This window comes from Echinococcus granulosus, assembly GCF_000524195.1.
Source record: "Echinococcus granulosus chromosome Unknown EG_S00022, whole genome shotgun sequence".
Lineage (NCBI taxonomy): Eukaryota > Metazoa > Platyhelminthes > Cestoda > Cyclophyllidea > Taeniidae > Echinococcus > Echinococcus granulosus.
Window position 1 is genome coordinate 252,030 of NW_020170402.1, and position 18,569 is coordinate 270,598.

Below are 18,569 nucleotides of genomic sequence, written 5' to 3' on the forward strand. Positions count from 1 at the left end.
TAGCCAGTTACTAAGACAACATATACATGAGCCCGCCTGGCATACGACATTCTAGAGTGAGGGAGCTAGCAATCACATGACTATAGGCTCAAAAAATGCTTTGGAAATTAAGCTGAGATTGAAATTGAGGTGGCTAGAGCTAGGCTTGTTGTGTTGTTCAGATTGAGGCAAAACGAATTCTAAAAGTGGGAATCGCAGCATCCCTATGCTCCGCTTGGAAGGGATGATAGATTTCAACCGTACTTATTTAAGCACATCAAATTTTCCTGGGAAGATTTCTGCAGACATCTGCTTCTTTAAAAAAATACGGCACGAGACAGATTGCCGCGCGTAGTCAATGAAACCTTCTCTACATTTATTTCTGATGGGTCCTAAATTTTAAGTTAACATTTAAATATTTCTTCTTGTTTCAGATTAATGATGACAGTATGCCTAATCTAATGGTGATATTTCTTAATTACTTTGCTGGCGCAAATCCACTGCGATCCGGATCATTTTATAGCAAATGCGGATGGGATGGAATCGGGTCTCTTAAATCGTGCTGAAAATTTGCGTTCATAGATTTAATTGCCGAAATAATATGATAAATGCGAGTTTTACTGCAAGAGGTAGAATTGTAACATTTGCTATTTCTTCGACTCGAGAAAATTTAAATTAACTTTGCTTGTATTGGTTTGGTATTTGTTTGGCTGCATACTTCATTGCGTGGGCCCTCAATCCTTGGCACTAGATCCCTTGCCCACTGTCTACCCGGTCGGCTATTGACTAACGAGGAACCACATTTCTATTGCCATATGTGTTATTAAAGTTATGGAGACGATAAGTACTAATTTTGAGTTTTTTAAAACAGTTAAGTTAAATCTTATCTCAGACAGGGGTTTGTGTATGATCGATAGACCATAGTGATTCTTGTTTTGTGGAAATGCGTTAAACGATATGATTTCCACTAAAATTCAGCCTAGAAGCAGCGACCTCAGTAACATGTAACTATCTAATTTCTGAACAAAGTAACACTACATGCAGAGTAGCATTTGAAGCATCAGCTTGCTATGGGGATTAACTGCTTGAAGAATTTGATTTGGATCACTTGGGAGGTTTCGAGACATTCTTGGGAGCGTCAAGCAATTAGAATCGCACAGCAAAAATTGCGCAATCCGAAGCAGTCCATATTACTATTTTCAGGATGTTTGTTGAGGTAACGCAGCGACGGATTTTTAGAAAAACGACTTCGGGAAACCAAGTTCTCAGTTGATTTTAATTCTTTTCAGTTATATTCACTTGCGGGAGAGAGAATTTATCTTAAGCTTCTAGTGCTTACCCCTTTTACCACACTCTAAGTTATAATACTGAGGAATTTATGGGACGAATCGTCTATTAATTACAAAGATAAGCAACAAAAATACAGCACTAGACTCAATGAACTTTATATAGCGTCGCGATCCCAAGCCTCATCACTGTTTTCCCTTTATGAAAGCCTTTTTAAGACTTTTCTTTAAAGATTGATGAAGGGGCAGCGAAACCCATTTATTAACTACACAGGCGCAGGCCTCGGAAACATCTGTCAGATAATTGTCACGTTACTTGGTGTCAAGGTAAAAAACAGTTAAACTAAATTCATATTAGGATATAGCTAGGATCTAATTATTACATTTTCAGACTATTTCTAGTAAGTTAAATGGGATTTCATATTTGAATTTGGAACTGCCAGTGCATGATACAGAAAATACGAGATACAATGTACGCAAAGGAAACTCGTTGCTTTTTTCTACAGTGATATTTTATTGAAGATTTGATACTGAATAATTAGGCGTCAAAACGAACATTTAAAAAGTCTAAGTATTTTGCCACACTAGCCTCTTCTTTGTGTGTTTGATAAATTTATTCGAATACTCATTGATTCACACATGGGTGCTCTATGTGGGTATAGCTTCCTTGACTACTTCAGTAGAACTAGACGTTGTCTGTGTGCTATGTATACTCTAGTTCTGTCACGCCTATTTTAAGCAACAGATAAATAATTAGTGAAAACGAGGGAATTCATCCACGAAACAAAATTCTCTAGCTGTTGCTGAATTGGATACTTTTACTCTCGGCCCCATTTGACAGTAAAGTCATTCCTTGCTAGGCATTAGGCAGTAGTGTAGAAGGTGAAATTTCCAATGACAAATTTTAATGTCCATTTCGACGTTACCGACGCGCATAGCTTAAATCCTGCGTGTTTTTCACTTCCCTTCTTCCACATAATTCATCCAGATAATAGTCGACTGCATACTCACTTGCAAATGGTTTGACAGAATTTATTCTTTAATTTGTTTTATGGTTTTTGACTATGTGGAATTTGATGGCAGATAAGGTTCTTTGGTAGAAAGTCTTGTAGAACTGAAACGATATTATATCGCCTTTGGTTTTGCGTACTTATCTGCTGAGGCGCTCCAATCTTAGTTACCCTCATCGTTTAGGAACGAGTTTTCAACCATCGGTGATAGAAAGACTACTCGTGTTTTCTAACGTCACTGGGCACGTAATTATGGAGGAAGGTGAAATTTTTTCAAGGCAGAATGGCAGAAGAGAAGGTCAGTATCAGGTCATGGATAAATCTTCCAGTTGACAGTCACTTTAAGTGTATTAGAGTTAAGCTGAACAAATAATGTAGGATTTTTCAGCTTATCCACCAGTGATTTAAATCACAGCTAATACGGTGGCGCCACCTAGAAAACAGCTTAATTCTCCATGAATTAGTCCCTTTAGATTGTGATGCAAATGCGGCTACTATCACTATAATGCTTTGATAGTTTGTTTAACTGCCTTTTAGTTACGCGGGTGCTAAAGTCTCCACAGATTTCACTGCCGCTCGGCGGCCATGGCCTCTATTGGACCATGCCACCAACCCTCCAGGATCTTTTGCACGTCGACAATACACAATTTGCCCGGGTATTATGTCTTCCTTTGCCTTCAGGGAAGCCTCAAGGCGCTACAAAGCTAGTGTGAATTATTATAACCTCAGGGAACACTTGCGGAACTACTATGGGCCCACTCATCTCTCAGGACCTCGATCACAAAGTACTGCCATCAGTCCTAAATTTTATTAACAGAATTTCACAGTACCCAAACAAAAAGAAGCTGTGAACCGCCACTCTGATCCCTTCCTTTGTTTTGCTTTTCTATCCACTATTCCCTCCCCGTAACTGTACGCAGCATCACTCAACCTGTTAAGGTCACATGCGCAATCGAACCAGAGCTTGAAAAGAGCAACAACAAAGAAGAACAACTTGCTATGGTAAGTATGAAGTACACAAGTTAGTTCACGAAAATAAGTTACTCACCACTGCCGGACTAAACATGACAGTGGCCTTTTGTCAATCGCAATAACCACATCAAAATAACCTGGGTTGCACGTGACAAGTGTTTACAGCAGCAAGTCAGCCTGCCACGAGTTGTCATCTGGGTAAAAGCACACTCTTCCAACTTGAAGCATCCACCTTCAATGTGTATACTTACTTGCGGAAAACAAAAATTGAATGTGACAACCACGGGTTCAGCTGTCAAGATAGAGTTGCATTAAGGGAGTGACTAGTCCACCGAGGCAAGGAGAGACCAATGGGGAGAAAGGATTTCATGGTTACATTTGCTTGCTTTTAATGGCAGCAGTCTGCTAACGCCATTGATGGCATTGAGAGTCAGCATCGAAGTGGCGGAAAGGTGAAGTTGAGGATCCGGACGAAGACAAAGGGGGAGGGCTCGACGACTGCGAAAGTTAAACAAGGGACCTACCTCCACTGCTATCGCCGCGCTTGTGTTGTTGTTAGTTGATTAGCAACAATTCAAGAAGAGGCTGAATCAAACCACCATAGCGCCTTCGAGACACCAGTCGAAAATAGCAGAACGGGTAGTAATCCCATGTATAATGCAGCCAATTCTTGCGCCATTTCATTATCCACTCCTCCATTGAATGGAAATCGCTTACAAATGCAAAATCAGCCAAGATGATCTACGTGTGTTGCATTTTCCGTCTACTTTACATCACGTTCATACGCTGTCACTCACACCTCGTCGTCTACCTCGTCTGCGTTAAGTGTGGACGTCTGCCACTCTGTCCACTCGCCGTCTGAACACATATTCCAGACTCACAATAGCATTACAATTGAAGGTCTCCTCTCATTTCAGGGTACCGCGAAAGAATATATCCACCATAGTATGCAACAAATGTAAATCGCTCCTTTGTACCCCTTCTCAGCCGGAGCGGCCATTAGCTCGACCTGAGTTACTACCCCTGCCATCGCTATCAGCAATATTTTAGGGCTGAGGCTCCAGTACAATTTGACGCGACTTCAGCTAGACTCTGTGACTCTAAATTGATGACAGTTAAAGTTGAACAATTATTTCGAAGTAAAAGTTGACGTTCAATTGGCGTCAGTTCCTTATTAAAGTTCGTGGCATAATCTGACCAAGGAAATCCGTTTACAAAGTGTGATTTATAAACCTAGATCTCTGTCTTTGCCAACCATTTAAACAGTCGTACCCACTCAGCAAATTGCGGGGAGTTGAAAGGTTGCAGTCATCTAGCGATAACGTTGACTGCTCCAATGTCACATAGTTCACTTATTTGTGAACACAATCACCTGGTCATCGCATTGACTCATTAAGCCTACTTAAATTCGCCTAGAATGCTCCAATGCCAGAACTCATCATCATAATAAAAGCAAGGAAAATCGCTGTGCAAGGTAGAAAGCCTTGAATTTACGCCGATCAGGTTTGACGGATATTTGGTGCCTTGAGGGATCTTAACAGTTTACCCAGGCTTAGTCACTATTATCGTGGTGGCAAGCTTTTGAACTATTATATTCCGGTCCAACTTTTCCAATCAATTTAAACGCCTTCAAGTGTTCGATACGGCAGGGGAACTGGAAACAATGATATTGTTGGACGAATAGTGGTAATTGGAAAATATGACAAATGATCGAATTTGGTGGTTGGTACCCTCTACAACAACAATAAGATCCATATTTAATCATTGTTACAGTCACCTACAAATAGATGGTCATCTCCAACACCCACCCCTATAGGTTCAGACGTCGGTGAGAAGACACCAATGCGAGTGCGAGAAGGCCATCGTGGGAGTCACACAAGCGACGCATCTGAGGTGAGAGACAGAGAGAAGTCATTTTACAGCGCCATTCACTTGCAATGGGCAGCAACAATAACAATGACTATGGTGGCAGAAATCATTGTCAGATTGTTGAAGCGCTGAAGATGGAGGGGAATGAGCAAGTTTCGTCATTATTTGAGTGGCAGAGAGTCAGGCAGAGGGACAATCACGCCACTGCCATTGCTCACCGACATTTGGCATCATGCTCCACCTTAGATCCACCAGTCAGCAGCAACAGGACCTACAATAGTGGAAAATATGATGTTGGAAGTCCTTGCATGTGTGCCTCAGGTACCCTCCTTGTGAATAGGAACGCCCTGCAGATATGTGCGCGTTGCCTGAGTCCTAGCCTTGGTCACAGACGCAAATCCAAGATATGCGAACTGTGCATGGCTAAGATGACCTATGTGAGTTGCTCTTTATGCCTACTTAAAGTCACGTGTACGCACTCATGCGCTTGCATTTCTGTCTAACTGTATGGGTGTGTCTGTCACCTGTCTGGGTCGTCTGGACCCCAGTTTAGACACCATGTATTGTGGGTGAGTGCGTGCCAAGTTAATTTAACATCTCCGCGATTTACACTTCTACCGCCGTTGTGCGTTCCGCCTGTTTCAGGGAATCACAAACGAATTCAGTGAACGAAAACTGAAGCAAAGACGAGCCACTCTGCTCTTGAATGATGTTAGTCCTTTTCTAACAATTATTGTAATGGGTACATCAATTCATTGAGCTTGTAACAGGATGGTACTTCTGACCACTTTCTAGTTTCTTTTATTCTTCAGACTGCTTCCAGCCAAAGTAATCAGTGGCCAAGTTTGAGCGTGTCTACTGGTTTGAAAGAACCTATGTGGAAGTATGCTTCTTCTCCGGAGGATCGATGCTCTATACACCAGGACCAACCCATTCCTCGGCTTTTCTCACCTCTGCACTTTGGTTCAGCTTCGGTAGGGTTCTGTCCTCCACTCAACGTCTTTCCCTTTGGTGATGGAATAGTTGGTATCAAGGCTAATGAAGATAAGGGTGAAAATAACGAACCCAAATTCCAGGAGTTTAATACTTCAGGTGTACTTCCCGCCTTGAATGTGAATGAAAATCCCATCTGGAGGCCTTTTGACTCATTTTAATGCAGTTCTTCTATCTTCACTTCATATTTATACAAATAAATAGGTAGTTTCATGCTCTAGACAGTTTTTGTGCTCTGAATATCTACCTTGACTTCTTGCCTAGACGTTTCATACATTGCTATCTAAATGGTAAGCCACAGTCAGGCAGTGCTATATCGCACGCTTAAAACAATCACGTTAAACAAACGGTGCTGCCGAAAGCAAATTAAAGTATAGTACCACCTAGGCGGCTAATATCTCTTCGTAGTGTGCCAAGTTTTGCGAATCGTCGGGCAGTCAGCACAGATCTTGCTAACCTTCTACTAGATATCGTCCCATTACTTTTTGCCTTGACATCTCTCGCAATGTATTTACGAAGGGAAAGTTGAGCTTCGTAACGGACACGATCATCGTAAAGTCTTGAACATTAAGTCCAAGCACTCGAATTCGGCGTGAAAGTGTCTGTGTAGCACACCGAAACTTCCCTAAAGAAGAAGACACAATACCCGGCCAAATTATGCATTGTTGTCATACAGTAGGGCTTGGAGGCCACTGACATGGCCCAAGTGGCCCGTTGCCAAACCCGAGAGTTAAACAATCAATTAAAACATTACAGGGCATCTTGTTCGGCGCTCCCTTTGGTCAATTTCCCGCGTCGATTGTCACGTCACAGTTGGTTTTGTAAGGAAAAACACCCAAGATCCAGCCACACCAGTCATCGAATTGGCGGGCAACTGAGATTTCTGACTGCAACATCACTGATCTCCGCATTTCTAGAGCATCTGGAGTTTCGTCCTGTTTAGAAACTGTAATTGGGTGCTATCCCGTGCTGGACATCCCGTGTACCCATCGCTTGTAGTAAAAACACAAGACTGAAAGCAGTCATTTGATAAAGGGTATAGTGGCAGAGTGCTAAGTTGCAGAGCTAAACAAACAAAACATTGCACAGTCCCCTCTCCTCTTTAGAGCGTCGTTTCCGGTGCTCTACATGTCACCTTTCCTCGTCGGCCATCACGCCGTAGTTGGTGCTGCAAGAAAGACGTCTACGAACCACGTACATTGAATTACTTGTGATCAGGTACCACAGCAAGCCGGTGACAGTTAAAGCTAGTTCATTTTTACATGAATACGTTTGACTCACAAGCCGTGGGCTGCAGGGACTAGGACATAACACCAAGTAAGGTTCCACTATTGAGCCAAGTAGCAATGATTTTCAACTTGCTGCCAAAGTGGACTCTGTCCAAGTAATCTGTTTGGAGGTTAAAGTAAGGGATGCTTTAGAAAGTCTGTTCGTTCATGTTTAGGCAATGCAAAAGCCATTTTTGGTACGGCACTTTAGAATCTGCAAATTCTGTTGGCATGTGCATAGTTGTTCCATTTTAGGTGCACATCACTGGTAAAAATAGGAGAAGCAAAAATTTGGCCAATGGCAGAAGCACCTCGAGGCGATTAAGATTCCAGAGATCGACCTACATGGTGCAAACAAGAAATGTAGGAAGTACACAGTGCAGTTGTAACCTAGGTAATAGCCTCACCACACTGCCATTTATCCTGTTAATTGCTGTGATATTACCCGGTAAAAATACTTCAGATTCTGCAAAGATGATCCTTTCGTTTGCCCCACCCCTAATCTCAAAGTTGGACTAAACTGTCGATGGCCAAGTTTTCAATTCTCGGGCTATGCGCTTTCGATACAGTAACTTGATTTTGAATAGAAGAAGAATAAGTGAAAGCACCAGTTTACCTCTTGATCGTTCTCATCCCTGGCAAGGGGAACGAGACTGCTTTGAGCAGATGGGATGTCTATCAATATGAAAGTGTCTGTGGGTTGGAAATGCATTGTAGAGACTTTCAGCTGTTGAATTATCTCAAAAATCGAATAAAAGACCAAAAACCGGATGCGGTGGCGTGCGTATTCGGAGAACGGTGCAGGTTGGTTCGAAGGCACTTGAGGAAAGGAAGCGCTCTTATTCACGTTGTGCATTTAATAAATCTGTGCAAAAGCGAAAAAATTTTGATATTATATTTACTGATGTGGGGATGGATGGATGGATACGGGGTGGAGTAATGAACGAATGGATGGATGAATACGCGAATGGATGAAGTGATGTGAAATGAATGGATGGACACTTGATGGATGGACGGGAGTGACATGAGGATTTTCGGTAATCGGTGCACATCAAAAAGAGAAACTCGATCCTCAAAGTATTAGACGATAGGTGTAAGCAATTCCATTACCGACATTTCCCCCCCCCCCCCCCCAAAAAAAAACTTTGCTTTGATTGAGTACACATAGTTGAATATAGAAGACTTTTCCTCACATTAGCATGGAAAGAAAGAACTCCACTTTCTCTTTTTATAACATCAAAACAAAAGCACAAGTTTGCTTACAAGAAAAATGATTGGAAAATGTTCCAGAAAGCATTAACTATTTCAGTAGACAGGTTTGGTGTGGGTGCAACTGACAAAATGGTGCACACAGAGAATGTGAAGGTGGGGTAGCACCGGTGACCTCGTCTAGGCAGACCTCTTGACCTTCAGTTGTTCTATATCTGACGGATGAAACAGCTAGGATTGTAATGGAGGAGCGTGGCATAGTCAGGGGGGACACATCCACCTTCATTGTTACTCTCCGTTGACGACGTCATTCGACTGGTACTGCAGTGGGATGTAGCGGAATCATACCGACGGGTTCCTCCCTTTGGAAATCATTTTGCAAGGATAGCAGAAGAGGTAATGTGTCATGCAACTGGTTCTTCCGGGAATTCTTTCTTCAACTCATCCGGCCATTTACAGACACTTTCGTACCAACGCAATCCGAAGATAACCTTTTATTCACATTCCTACGCTGTCGCTCACACGTCACCGTCTGCCCCGCCTGAGTTAAGTGCGGGTATGTGCCAATCTCTCCGCTTATAGCCTGGACACGTACCAGTCTCACGACAACACAACTGAAGGTTTCTTCTCATTTCACGGCACTACGGAAGAGTTATTTGCCGCAGATTGCAACAAAGGCTAGACGCTCTGTTCTCCCCCCAATTGAGGCAAGTGGAATGAAAGGTAACGACTCTCCATACACACTAGCAATTATTCAGTAATGCAGCACTTTTTAATTTTGTCTGGATAGTGTGGGACTTCGGTCGCTTTCGATTCCGAATCTGAAAGCACCCTGTAACTTCAATGGTCCTAAACAGAATCGAATTGTATCTGGAAAGCCGGTGTCCAAACCAATCCCAGCTCCAATCAGTACCTGTTATCAGCGCCTTCGCATTGGTCCTGCAAGTCTTCTCCAGTTAGCAAATAAGGGAGGAGGATTAACCCTTTCGGGATCAGCCTTAGTATTTTGATCTTGATAAGGTTTAGATGATCTGAGTGAAGTAAGTTGGGCAAGTGATTTCCATACAGTCGTTGACGCCGATTGAAATTACAAGAATACGGTACCTATGATTATGGGACCAACCTGAACTGACTTCATGCATATCAAGCTCGGGTGTTCATGTTTGACTGTTGCCAGATAAACTTACACAATTACTTATTGCTTCACTAGTCACGCAGTATTTTGCTGGAAAAGTGAGGGTTTTAACTCAAAAGTCCTTTGTATTCATCAGGAAGCTAAAAAATGATTTGTAGTGTAAAGCCACCACCAAAACATCCGCTGAAATCGCCTAACGATTTGCATCCAAATTTTGGCTCCACATGATGCCTGTAATCAGTCGCACTGATTCAATGTGGTCCAGCAAGCGACGACTCGATGTACGACTTAGGTGTTCCATAATTACTCATTAGCCGAATAGCACTAGTGAATTCCAGCTTATCCACCACACACACAGCTTAGCTGTGGCCCTTAACCTGGACTCACGACGTCTAGACGACTAAACCCCGTGATCAGACGTTTCAAATAATTTGGTCGTCTCATTCTGGAACACACTTTGGGAGGTTTATTGCGCGATCGGACATGTAATGCGACCGTCAGCAGTCGAGGTGTCCAAAATGTGGAGTGAGCTCACTCCAATCTACTTATATGCCTTTTAGGAAGGACAGTGGGGCAACTTTAATTCCAACTGTGAGGCGCTGGTAGCGAAAAGTTGTTTGCTTCAGGTCGTCTTCATTCGTCAATCTAATTTAGCTTGTGAGGAGTTGGTGTAACATTCTTTGGATATTTACTGAAGATATTAGACGGTTTGTTTAACTCCTCGTTTAGGTTACACAGTTACTCAAGGCTCTGCTGCACTTCCGCTCTGAGGCATGGCCTTTAGGACACGCCGGTAGCCCCCATTACCTCTCCTGTAAGTCAACAGTGCATATTCTGCCCGAGTACTATGGCTTCTTTTGTATTTAGGGAAGTCTCGGAGAGCTACATCGGTGGAAGTTGAAAGGAACCGCTATCCTAAAGGAAAACTACCTTGATTTTCATTCTCGGTTGCTTAATCTTAACGTGATAGTAGAAAAAATATGGAAGAATGTGCGTCGATTTCTTACAGAAAGGTTGAAAATAATGTATATCTTAGGTAATTACCCCAGTCCCAGTGCTATGGACAATGGATGCCACAGTAGCTGTGAGTTTTCAGGAAAGGGTCGTCGCGGAGCTGTATAACGGTGTCAATGAAATGATTGCCTACTGCTTCCTTCACCCCTCTGCTATCTGCATGGACCCCAGATAAGTATGACTAAGTAACATTAAAGTAAAAACAAGCGCGGAAGTTTATCTCCATATAACTATTTTAATCCACAGCCTTTGTTATATGTTTCTGCGTTTTGGCCAGTGTTCCTACAAATTAAGGTGTGCATGCGAGGTGGCCAGAGCCTTTGCCCCCTTCCCCCATAACAGTTCCCAAACAGGGCTATTCTAGATCCTTTGGAATTGTCAAAGATCAGGAAAGTTACAGTCAGATATCTTCTCACTTATGAGCAAATCCGATGATTTGCGCGGTTGGTTCGTGGTGTATTTCTTGTAGCACCGCAGGAGGCTGACCAAGGGGAGCTCCAGGACGACGCTCAAAGGAGGGGAGGGATGCTGGATAAAACTTTGATTGTTTAATTCTTCTCTTTGGTTTCGCAGGATATGCAGGACACGACTATTGTGAATCCCAGGCCAGGGTAGCACCTACCCCAGCCCTTATGTACGTCAGCATTATATATTCTACCCGAGTATTATAGCTTCTTTCATCTTCATGGAAGTCTCGGGGCACTATGCACTTACTAAATACATCATTTCTAAAAAACAGATGAGCAGACATAGAATTTGCCGCTCCACACGTTAATTTGAATGTTTTTTCAATAAAAGATAGAAAGCGGTTAAATTATGTTTAAGACGGCTACTTCAAAATTGTCATTCTTGATGTTTGGGGTGGTAGAAGCAGTCGTAAATGGAACTCAAGGACTCCCATAGAAGTGGGAATCCACCTGTAATTGTTTAATTTAAAATTTAAATAACTTTTTCTTCCCGTAGGGGAACTTTTGAAGGGAAATGCTAAACTTTGCTGCTTGGAACAAAGTTACGGCTTTTCACAAATCCTTTGCCCTAATCAAGCTATTTTCTAAAAGAAGGCGCTTTACGAGTTTGAACAAATGACTATAAGTGGAGCTTAAAAGCTTCCTGCAATGCTGATTGAGCACGTCGCAGAAGTGCTGCAATTTTTGCAAGGAAAGGTTTCTTTTCTTGCCAAAAGCGAATAAGATGCAACTAAGTTGTACTTAACATCAGTTAGTAGTATTAGAGTCGGTTTTACGTTCTTAGTTTTTTCACTAGCAATGCAGAAAATCGCATTTAATTTTTTGCGTCCAAAAACATTTAATCGCTCCTCTTTACTTCGTTGAGGCGATGCAACTTAGCGATAATTATGCTAGTTATGTAGACTATGTAACTACACTCCACAGATTGTCCATGGTTGTGGACGCTGTCTCCGGTGAGGGTCGAAAGTCGAGGCTCCAGAGTGCTTTCTTGGAATTCTGATGATTTTGCCCTGAGATGGCCTTAGTAATTACCCTTGTTTTGTTAAAGGCGTTCAAATAAGTCAATAGAGTTTGTTGTGACTGTTTTATGAAAGTTTTCTCCCGCCATAGGGGTAAAATCAATCTTATACACGATGACTTTTCCACTCAGGAATGCCGCAAGATCATTAAAGCGGAAAAAAACATGCATGTCAGGCACAGCCACAGTCACAGCATTGCGTGCGCAGTGGCCGACTAAATTCCGACTGGGAGCTACATGAAGAGGCGAAGACCAAAGGTTCCTTGAAGGTCAGACAGTTCTAAAGGTAGGAGCCTTGATTTCCTGGAGGCTAATCAGGGCACACAACGTCGTGTACTTTAATGTGATAGCCAAGACACTATGTAAAGCGGTTTGTAAAGATATCAAGTTGTACAGTTTTGTGAGATACAGTATTATCTAAGGCACTTTTTTAGAATACTTCCCCTTTAAATCGGAGATCATGCTTGATAATAAACTGAGAAATCCTAGCTAGTACAATACGCCTGGCCGATGTAGACCTATTATCAGATTCTAAAGTTCGGAAATCACTTTCAAGGTGGAAACATGCCTGACCTGATGACATTTTCGATTTTATTGCGTGAACTTATGCGGTCACAAATGTTAATGGATCTAAGCGGAACCCATGATTGAGAATATTAACATGAATCTCAGGGGAACTTCTGCCTCCTGTGTACAGAAGAAACAAATACTAGAAGAGTTCCATTGAGAAAGGGAGGTTGTGTTTTTGTGGACAAGGGGGGGGGGGGGGGGGGAGGGACAGAAGAGATTAATTTTGTAAAATTTTGAACTCCATTATTCAAACCTTGGTAAGGAGTTAAAGTAATTCATGAACTGCCACAGCTTGTCTCTTACGTGTAATGAGATATCAAAAGAGCAATCCAATTTAAATCGTGTGGATACAATTTCATTGGATAGAAATGCTTACCACAAATTAAGGAGGCACAGTTTTGGGTCTACTTAAATGTATCAGTAGCATGACCACAACGCAATAGAAAGTGAACTGTTATCAGTAAGATTGGTTATACCTCGACCGTAAAACAACCCATCATCGCAAAAATTACATTTATATGTTCCTCTAGCACTTAGATACATTGAGAAATTATTTGTTAAATGGGGCCCATCCATTGGATCAGGATTTCCGTGGATGCAGCAATTTTATTAGTCCATCAACTTCCTAGCTGTGCAAAGGGAGTAAATATTTCTAAACAAACCGGAGGGATTTTGTGTAATAAAATCTACCTAATGAACATTCTTTTATACCGTTTCCACAAAATTGATTCTCCTATCCTTTCTGTTTGCCTCTGTTGTCCGCAGAACTGGATTTGGTGAGGCCTAATGGCATATGGAAGGTACTGACGGTTAAGGCAGTTGCTAGTACTATCCCTGCCTTCAACAATAAAGACCGTAGGTTCGTGGTTTTCAAAACGGAATTTCGCCGATTGACCGATGGGATGAATGACCGACTGACTGACTGAGCAGTCTGTGGAGGAAAATGATATTTAATTTTATTGTAACGTCCAACACGTGAGGTGGCATAATAGTTATTCTCCAGCAATTCGCTCACCACTCACGACTTGCCCCTCGTGCTGGTACCACCTCTTCCTATACGGCTGTCCTTTGCGTAGCTGTGCATGTTTGGGTGCAGCATGTATGGTTGTGGATGTGAAACTCTTCTTGAGAACCGCATGATTTCCGCTGAGTTTCATCTGTTTGATGCAACAAGACAAAGAACAGTACAACAGGATAAGCTCTAAGCTATCCAAGAAAAGGCACCACTTCAAGGGACCGGCAGAATGGGTGGGATTGGTGAGCTAGATGTTAGAAACACCCATTCGCAGTTTCGAAAGACAAAAACAGATTTCACACTACTGAGACGACTACCACTGTAGAATAGAATGGGAGGCACAGCCTCATCTTCCCAATTTCCCTGTTCACCTATCTCCCAGATTCAGTTGATCCATCTAACCATACCTGCCAGTGGAGATACATAATTACGAGTAATTTTTTGCATCTAAGCCTTTGGAGAAGGCATGCTACAGAGGCGCGTTTGGCAGCGTGGTCATGTCTCCGTGGGCGGGAATGAAAGATTGCAGTCGTGACATGGATAAATTTCTCAGCTATTCGTTAATGCCATAAACGGTTTGTGAAAATAGGGATCGTTTTCTCTATACTACCAAGTGATAGATTTATGCGCTTGTGAGAGAACCCGTCCTACAAACCCTTCAGCAAAGTACACGAATTTAGCCATAATAAAAGTCGTTGTCCTGAGGAGATGCTTTATTGCTCAAGGCGTTACTTAACAAACACTATTTTTACACTCCACCCAATTCTTTTTAACTTATATTTAGTACTAAACGTTAATTGGCACGAAATCAAACCCTCAACACAAGTGAATGAGAACTTGAGAATTGGAGTGATCTTAGCTGCTACCGTCAATCGCCATTCAGCATGTGAAAACACCGAACTTCTCTACTGACCAATCAATTGTTTGCTGCTGACGTTTTGTAATAAAGTTGAGACTAACTCCTGTGAGGGAGTCACAACTTTAAGTTGTTTGGGAGGGCACAAAGATAAGTGGGTGTTAGTTCTACGGAGAAGGCTTCAATTTTGCTACATAATAAACCATAGATGCCCCTCGGAGTCTTTCCGTTAAACTAGTAGACTGGGAACAAAAAAGCGTAACGATTCCCTCCCATAAAGGCATCGAATGCACAGGCAGCTGTCGGGGCAGAATAATAGACAATCCAGAAATCTGTGATTTGCCACATCACGGACATGGTGGAAACTCCCTTGAGGATGGAGGCCAAGAAAGAATGACCTCTTCAAAAAGTGTGATCGTTGCGCGTTCCCCAATGACTTTGAATATGATTAAAAATATCCCACCAAAGACACATTCCTTATCAAGCCCATCTATCACCACTTGCGCAATCACCGCCACATATACGTGGAGTGCTTTCCTTTAAAATTCATGCCTCCTATGGTCAGAGAGCAATAAGTTTGATTGCATAAGAGCACCAAAAATTACGGCTATTGTAAGCAACGTTACTTTCAGAAAATGATACGAATAGCCTTATTTTAACTCCTTTTGGTCTCCTGTGGACAAACAATAATCATCTTGTCAAATGGAACGAGCCACTGCTCTTTCACTTGGCCCTTAAGCAGTTTTCATTGGTACAGCTGCTGAGAAAGTTAGGCGGCATTACCTAATGCCTCCAAACGCTTACATTAGACGGAATTAAGTTAAATCCTCCCTCGTCCCACACAATGGCACCGGGTTTCTCGTGTGAACATCAATGCTTTGATTGACATGATTATTGTCTGCAAATACACCTCACAAAAGTACGCATTGCTGTAAACTTGTGAGGCGATATTTCCTTTGCGTTCTTTGTCTTGCTTGCACCGAAAAAACGTAGTCCTTTCTTGAGAGGGTGGCATGTCGATGAGTCGCTCCACCGGCATTTATTTGGGTGAAAGTAACATTGCTGCACCCTATTACAGAAGCACCTAAAATTAACTCTGAATCATTTCAGTGTAAAAGAGTTACACTCGACAGCGGTTTGTCATTTACCCGACCTTGAGCATTGAAATGATCAATCCACACTTCTCTTGACTTACCTTGATAGACCTGAATTACTGTAATACTTCAATTGTTCGTTCAACTCTCGGTCTTAGTAACGGGCTACGTAGGGGCTCCGCCATTGCAATTCCCATTCCAGACCTGGCCTCCGAGTCACGCCAATGACCCTCAAACCCTCCTGTATGTCGACAATACACATAATGGCACCATAACATGTCTTCCTCCGTCTTCATGTAATGGTCGGGGAGCTACAGCGCTTCTAAATCGGGGATAATTAGCAAAGCGCATACTTTTTGAATGACGGAAAACATCTGCTGTCTAGAGTGGTAGAAAAGAATTTGGTTAAAGCTCATCCCATTCCTATGAACATATGCAATTGCATTTGGTGCCAGCTGAGCCTCAATACTTGGGGAGGCATGTGTTTCACCCGCAAACAGCGACACTTATGAGGTAGTGACCAAAATATGTGTGTGCGTGGCGGTGGGAGGGTAGCCAGGGTTAATTGGCCTAGTTACCACGAAGTTGGAGTAGCTGTCAGAAGCATGAAAACTGCACAAGTCTAAAAATGATGCTTTTACTGAGGCAAAGCAGTGTACGGTGTCCCCATACGCACTCATTTTGATTGAATGCATAAACGTTACTTGCATCACAAAGGTGGTTGTCCAGTGCTATCACACTTCATTGTTGAGGGGATCCGCCTACCCTAATTGCCTGTCGGTTGATATGGGCGGCATTCACCAGTAATTTATGGTCAAATGGATGATATCAGTAGCACATATGAGGTGTTGATCAAGCACCTTCCTTCTGCCCTGTGGGCAATAGAATTAGTACTCTAGCTGACATGGCTCTATCACTTACTCCAATCAACCTCTTCAACCATATGCAATCAGACTGCATTTCGCTCGGTCAGAGCCCCCTAGTCCTTTCATTTATCCATCCATCCATCGCTTCTTTACGTTCTCTTTCATCTGCATCGTGTTAGCTGCGACATTGCTCAACTTCGCGAGTGGAAACATCAAGAACTTTTATTTCCATGCGCTAAGCTTTTAACAGTCTCGTTCACTTTCCTACCTCGCCAAAAGCTCATTTAAGTAAGCGAAACCTTCAATTGCATACTACCCTCCACTATGTGCACAACCACCCATCCTCAGTATTGCAATCAAGTGTACTGGGAGAGCGAATTGAAGGAGTACACTGCGTCTGGCTGCAAATGCTTTTGACAAGCACAAATCTATCACTGATTGTACACGTGAGGTAGTGGCAACAGCATCACTTGTGTGGAGAATGGCATTTGTGGTGACGATTACGCATCAGCGATTCGAGTTGGCTATGAAAATGTAGCAAATCTTGGGGGAAATTGCGGAACATTTATTAGCAGTTCATTCTGCAAAGCAAAACTGGTCAAGGGGCACGTCCATCATGATGGAGCCACACACGAAGCGTGAGCCTGCAATCTGCAGTATTCCGGTTTTTGTAGATGGCATAGGCGGTAGAAGAAGAAGAGTGGGCGAAACTTGTTTTTGGCTGCTATTTAGACTATTGAAGCAATTCTCACGTTTCCTTTTATTAATGCTACAGTGATGATTCAAATCACTTTTTTCTTGTACAGTTAATTACCTTGTTTCATATATGGTCATGCGTATCAGTGAATTGTAAATGCGAATGCATATAGTGCATTTAATTACATAATTATATTCATTCAAGGAAGAAAAAAAGAGTGAATCTTATCACTGAGGTAGGCCACATGACTAAGATGAAGGAAAACTAAGAAACCTTTCAAAGTATAGGGTTTATAAACTAATAAAGTATCGCATTTAAGAGTTTACTCGAAATTGGATCCATTTGCGCATGTGAATCTAGAAAAAAGTGTGGTAAGGCACCACCCACTTAGGGGCTTAAACATCCTTGTTCATACGATTATTGGCTTATTTTTTTCCCAACCCTTCAGTGAAACTCACCAGGTCCTGTTTTTGGAGCCTCACAACGAAACAGGTATTTCAAAATGAGGATGTGGCCTCAAAGCTTTTGAGTGGAACAATAATTTGCGCACTGAAGGGTCTGCAAGGATTTGTTCACATTAACTGTAACTCTAGGCAATTGACAAAAGCTGATGCATCTGTTTCCCACTTTGCCCTTACGATCCATTCAATTATTACCACTGATCGTAACCTGCAACCTCAAAGTTACTTAACTTAGTGAATAATGCATTAACAACTTTGGAGCGGCAAGCTGTGGACTTGCGTCTGCTAATATCGTCATACAATTTACCTGACGTGCGTTAGATACACATGCTTGTATGATGCATTAAAAGCATTTTATAACTGCAGACGCGAATAATTCTTAACGCTAACAAGCAATACAAGTATCCGCAGAGCATTTACTTGCGATGTTAAAACCTTATCCGAGACACACTCATCAGTGACGATTAAAAGTGGCTTTTCAAGTGACTTGCTATATATGGTCTTATGCCAGGGCCCATTGATTAATTTGTGCTCTCTAGGAATGCCTCCACCTGTGCGTAATTGCACTCTAAGCACTGATTTTGCCTGCATGACAATAAATATGCCATGGTGTGATTCCAGATATGATTTATTTATGTCTCATCTTACACCCCTTTCACGCATTAACTCATGCGGAGCATGGATTCACTTTCTAAATGATGTGGCAATTCATTTTCAACCCGCAAACAAATAAGTCAAGTGCACAGCACGCTCGAGTGTTCCCGTAGGAGAAGTTGCCTTAGTGAAAATG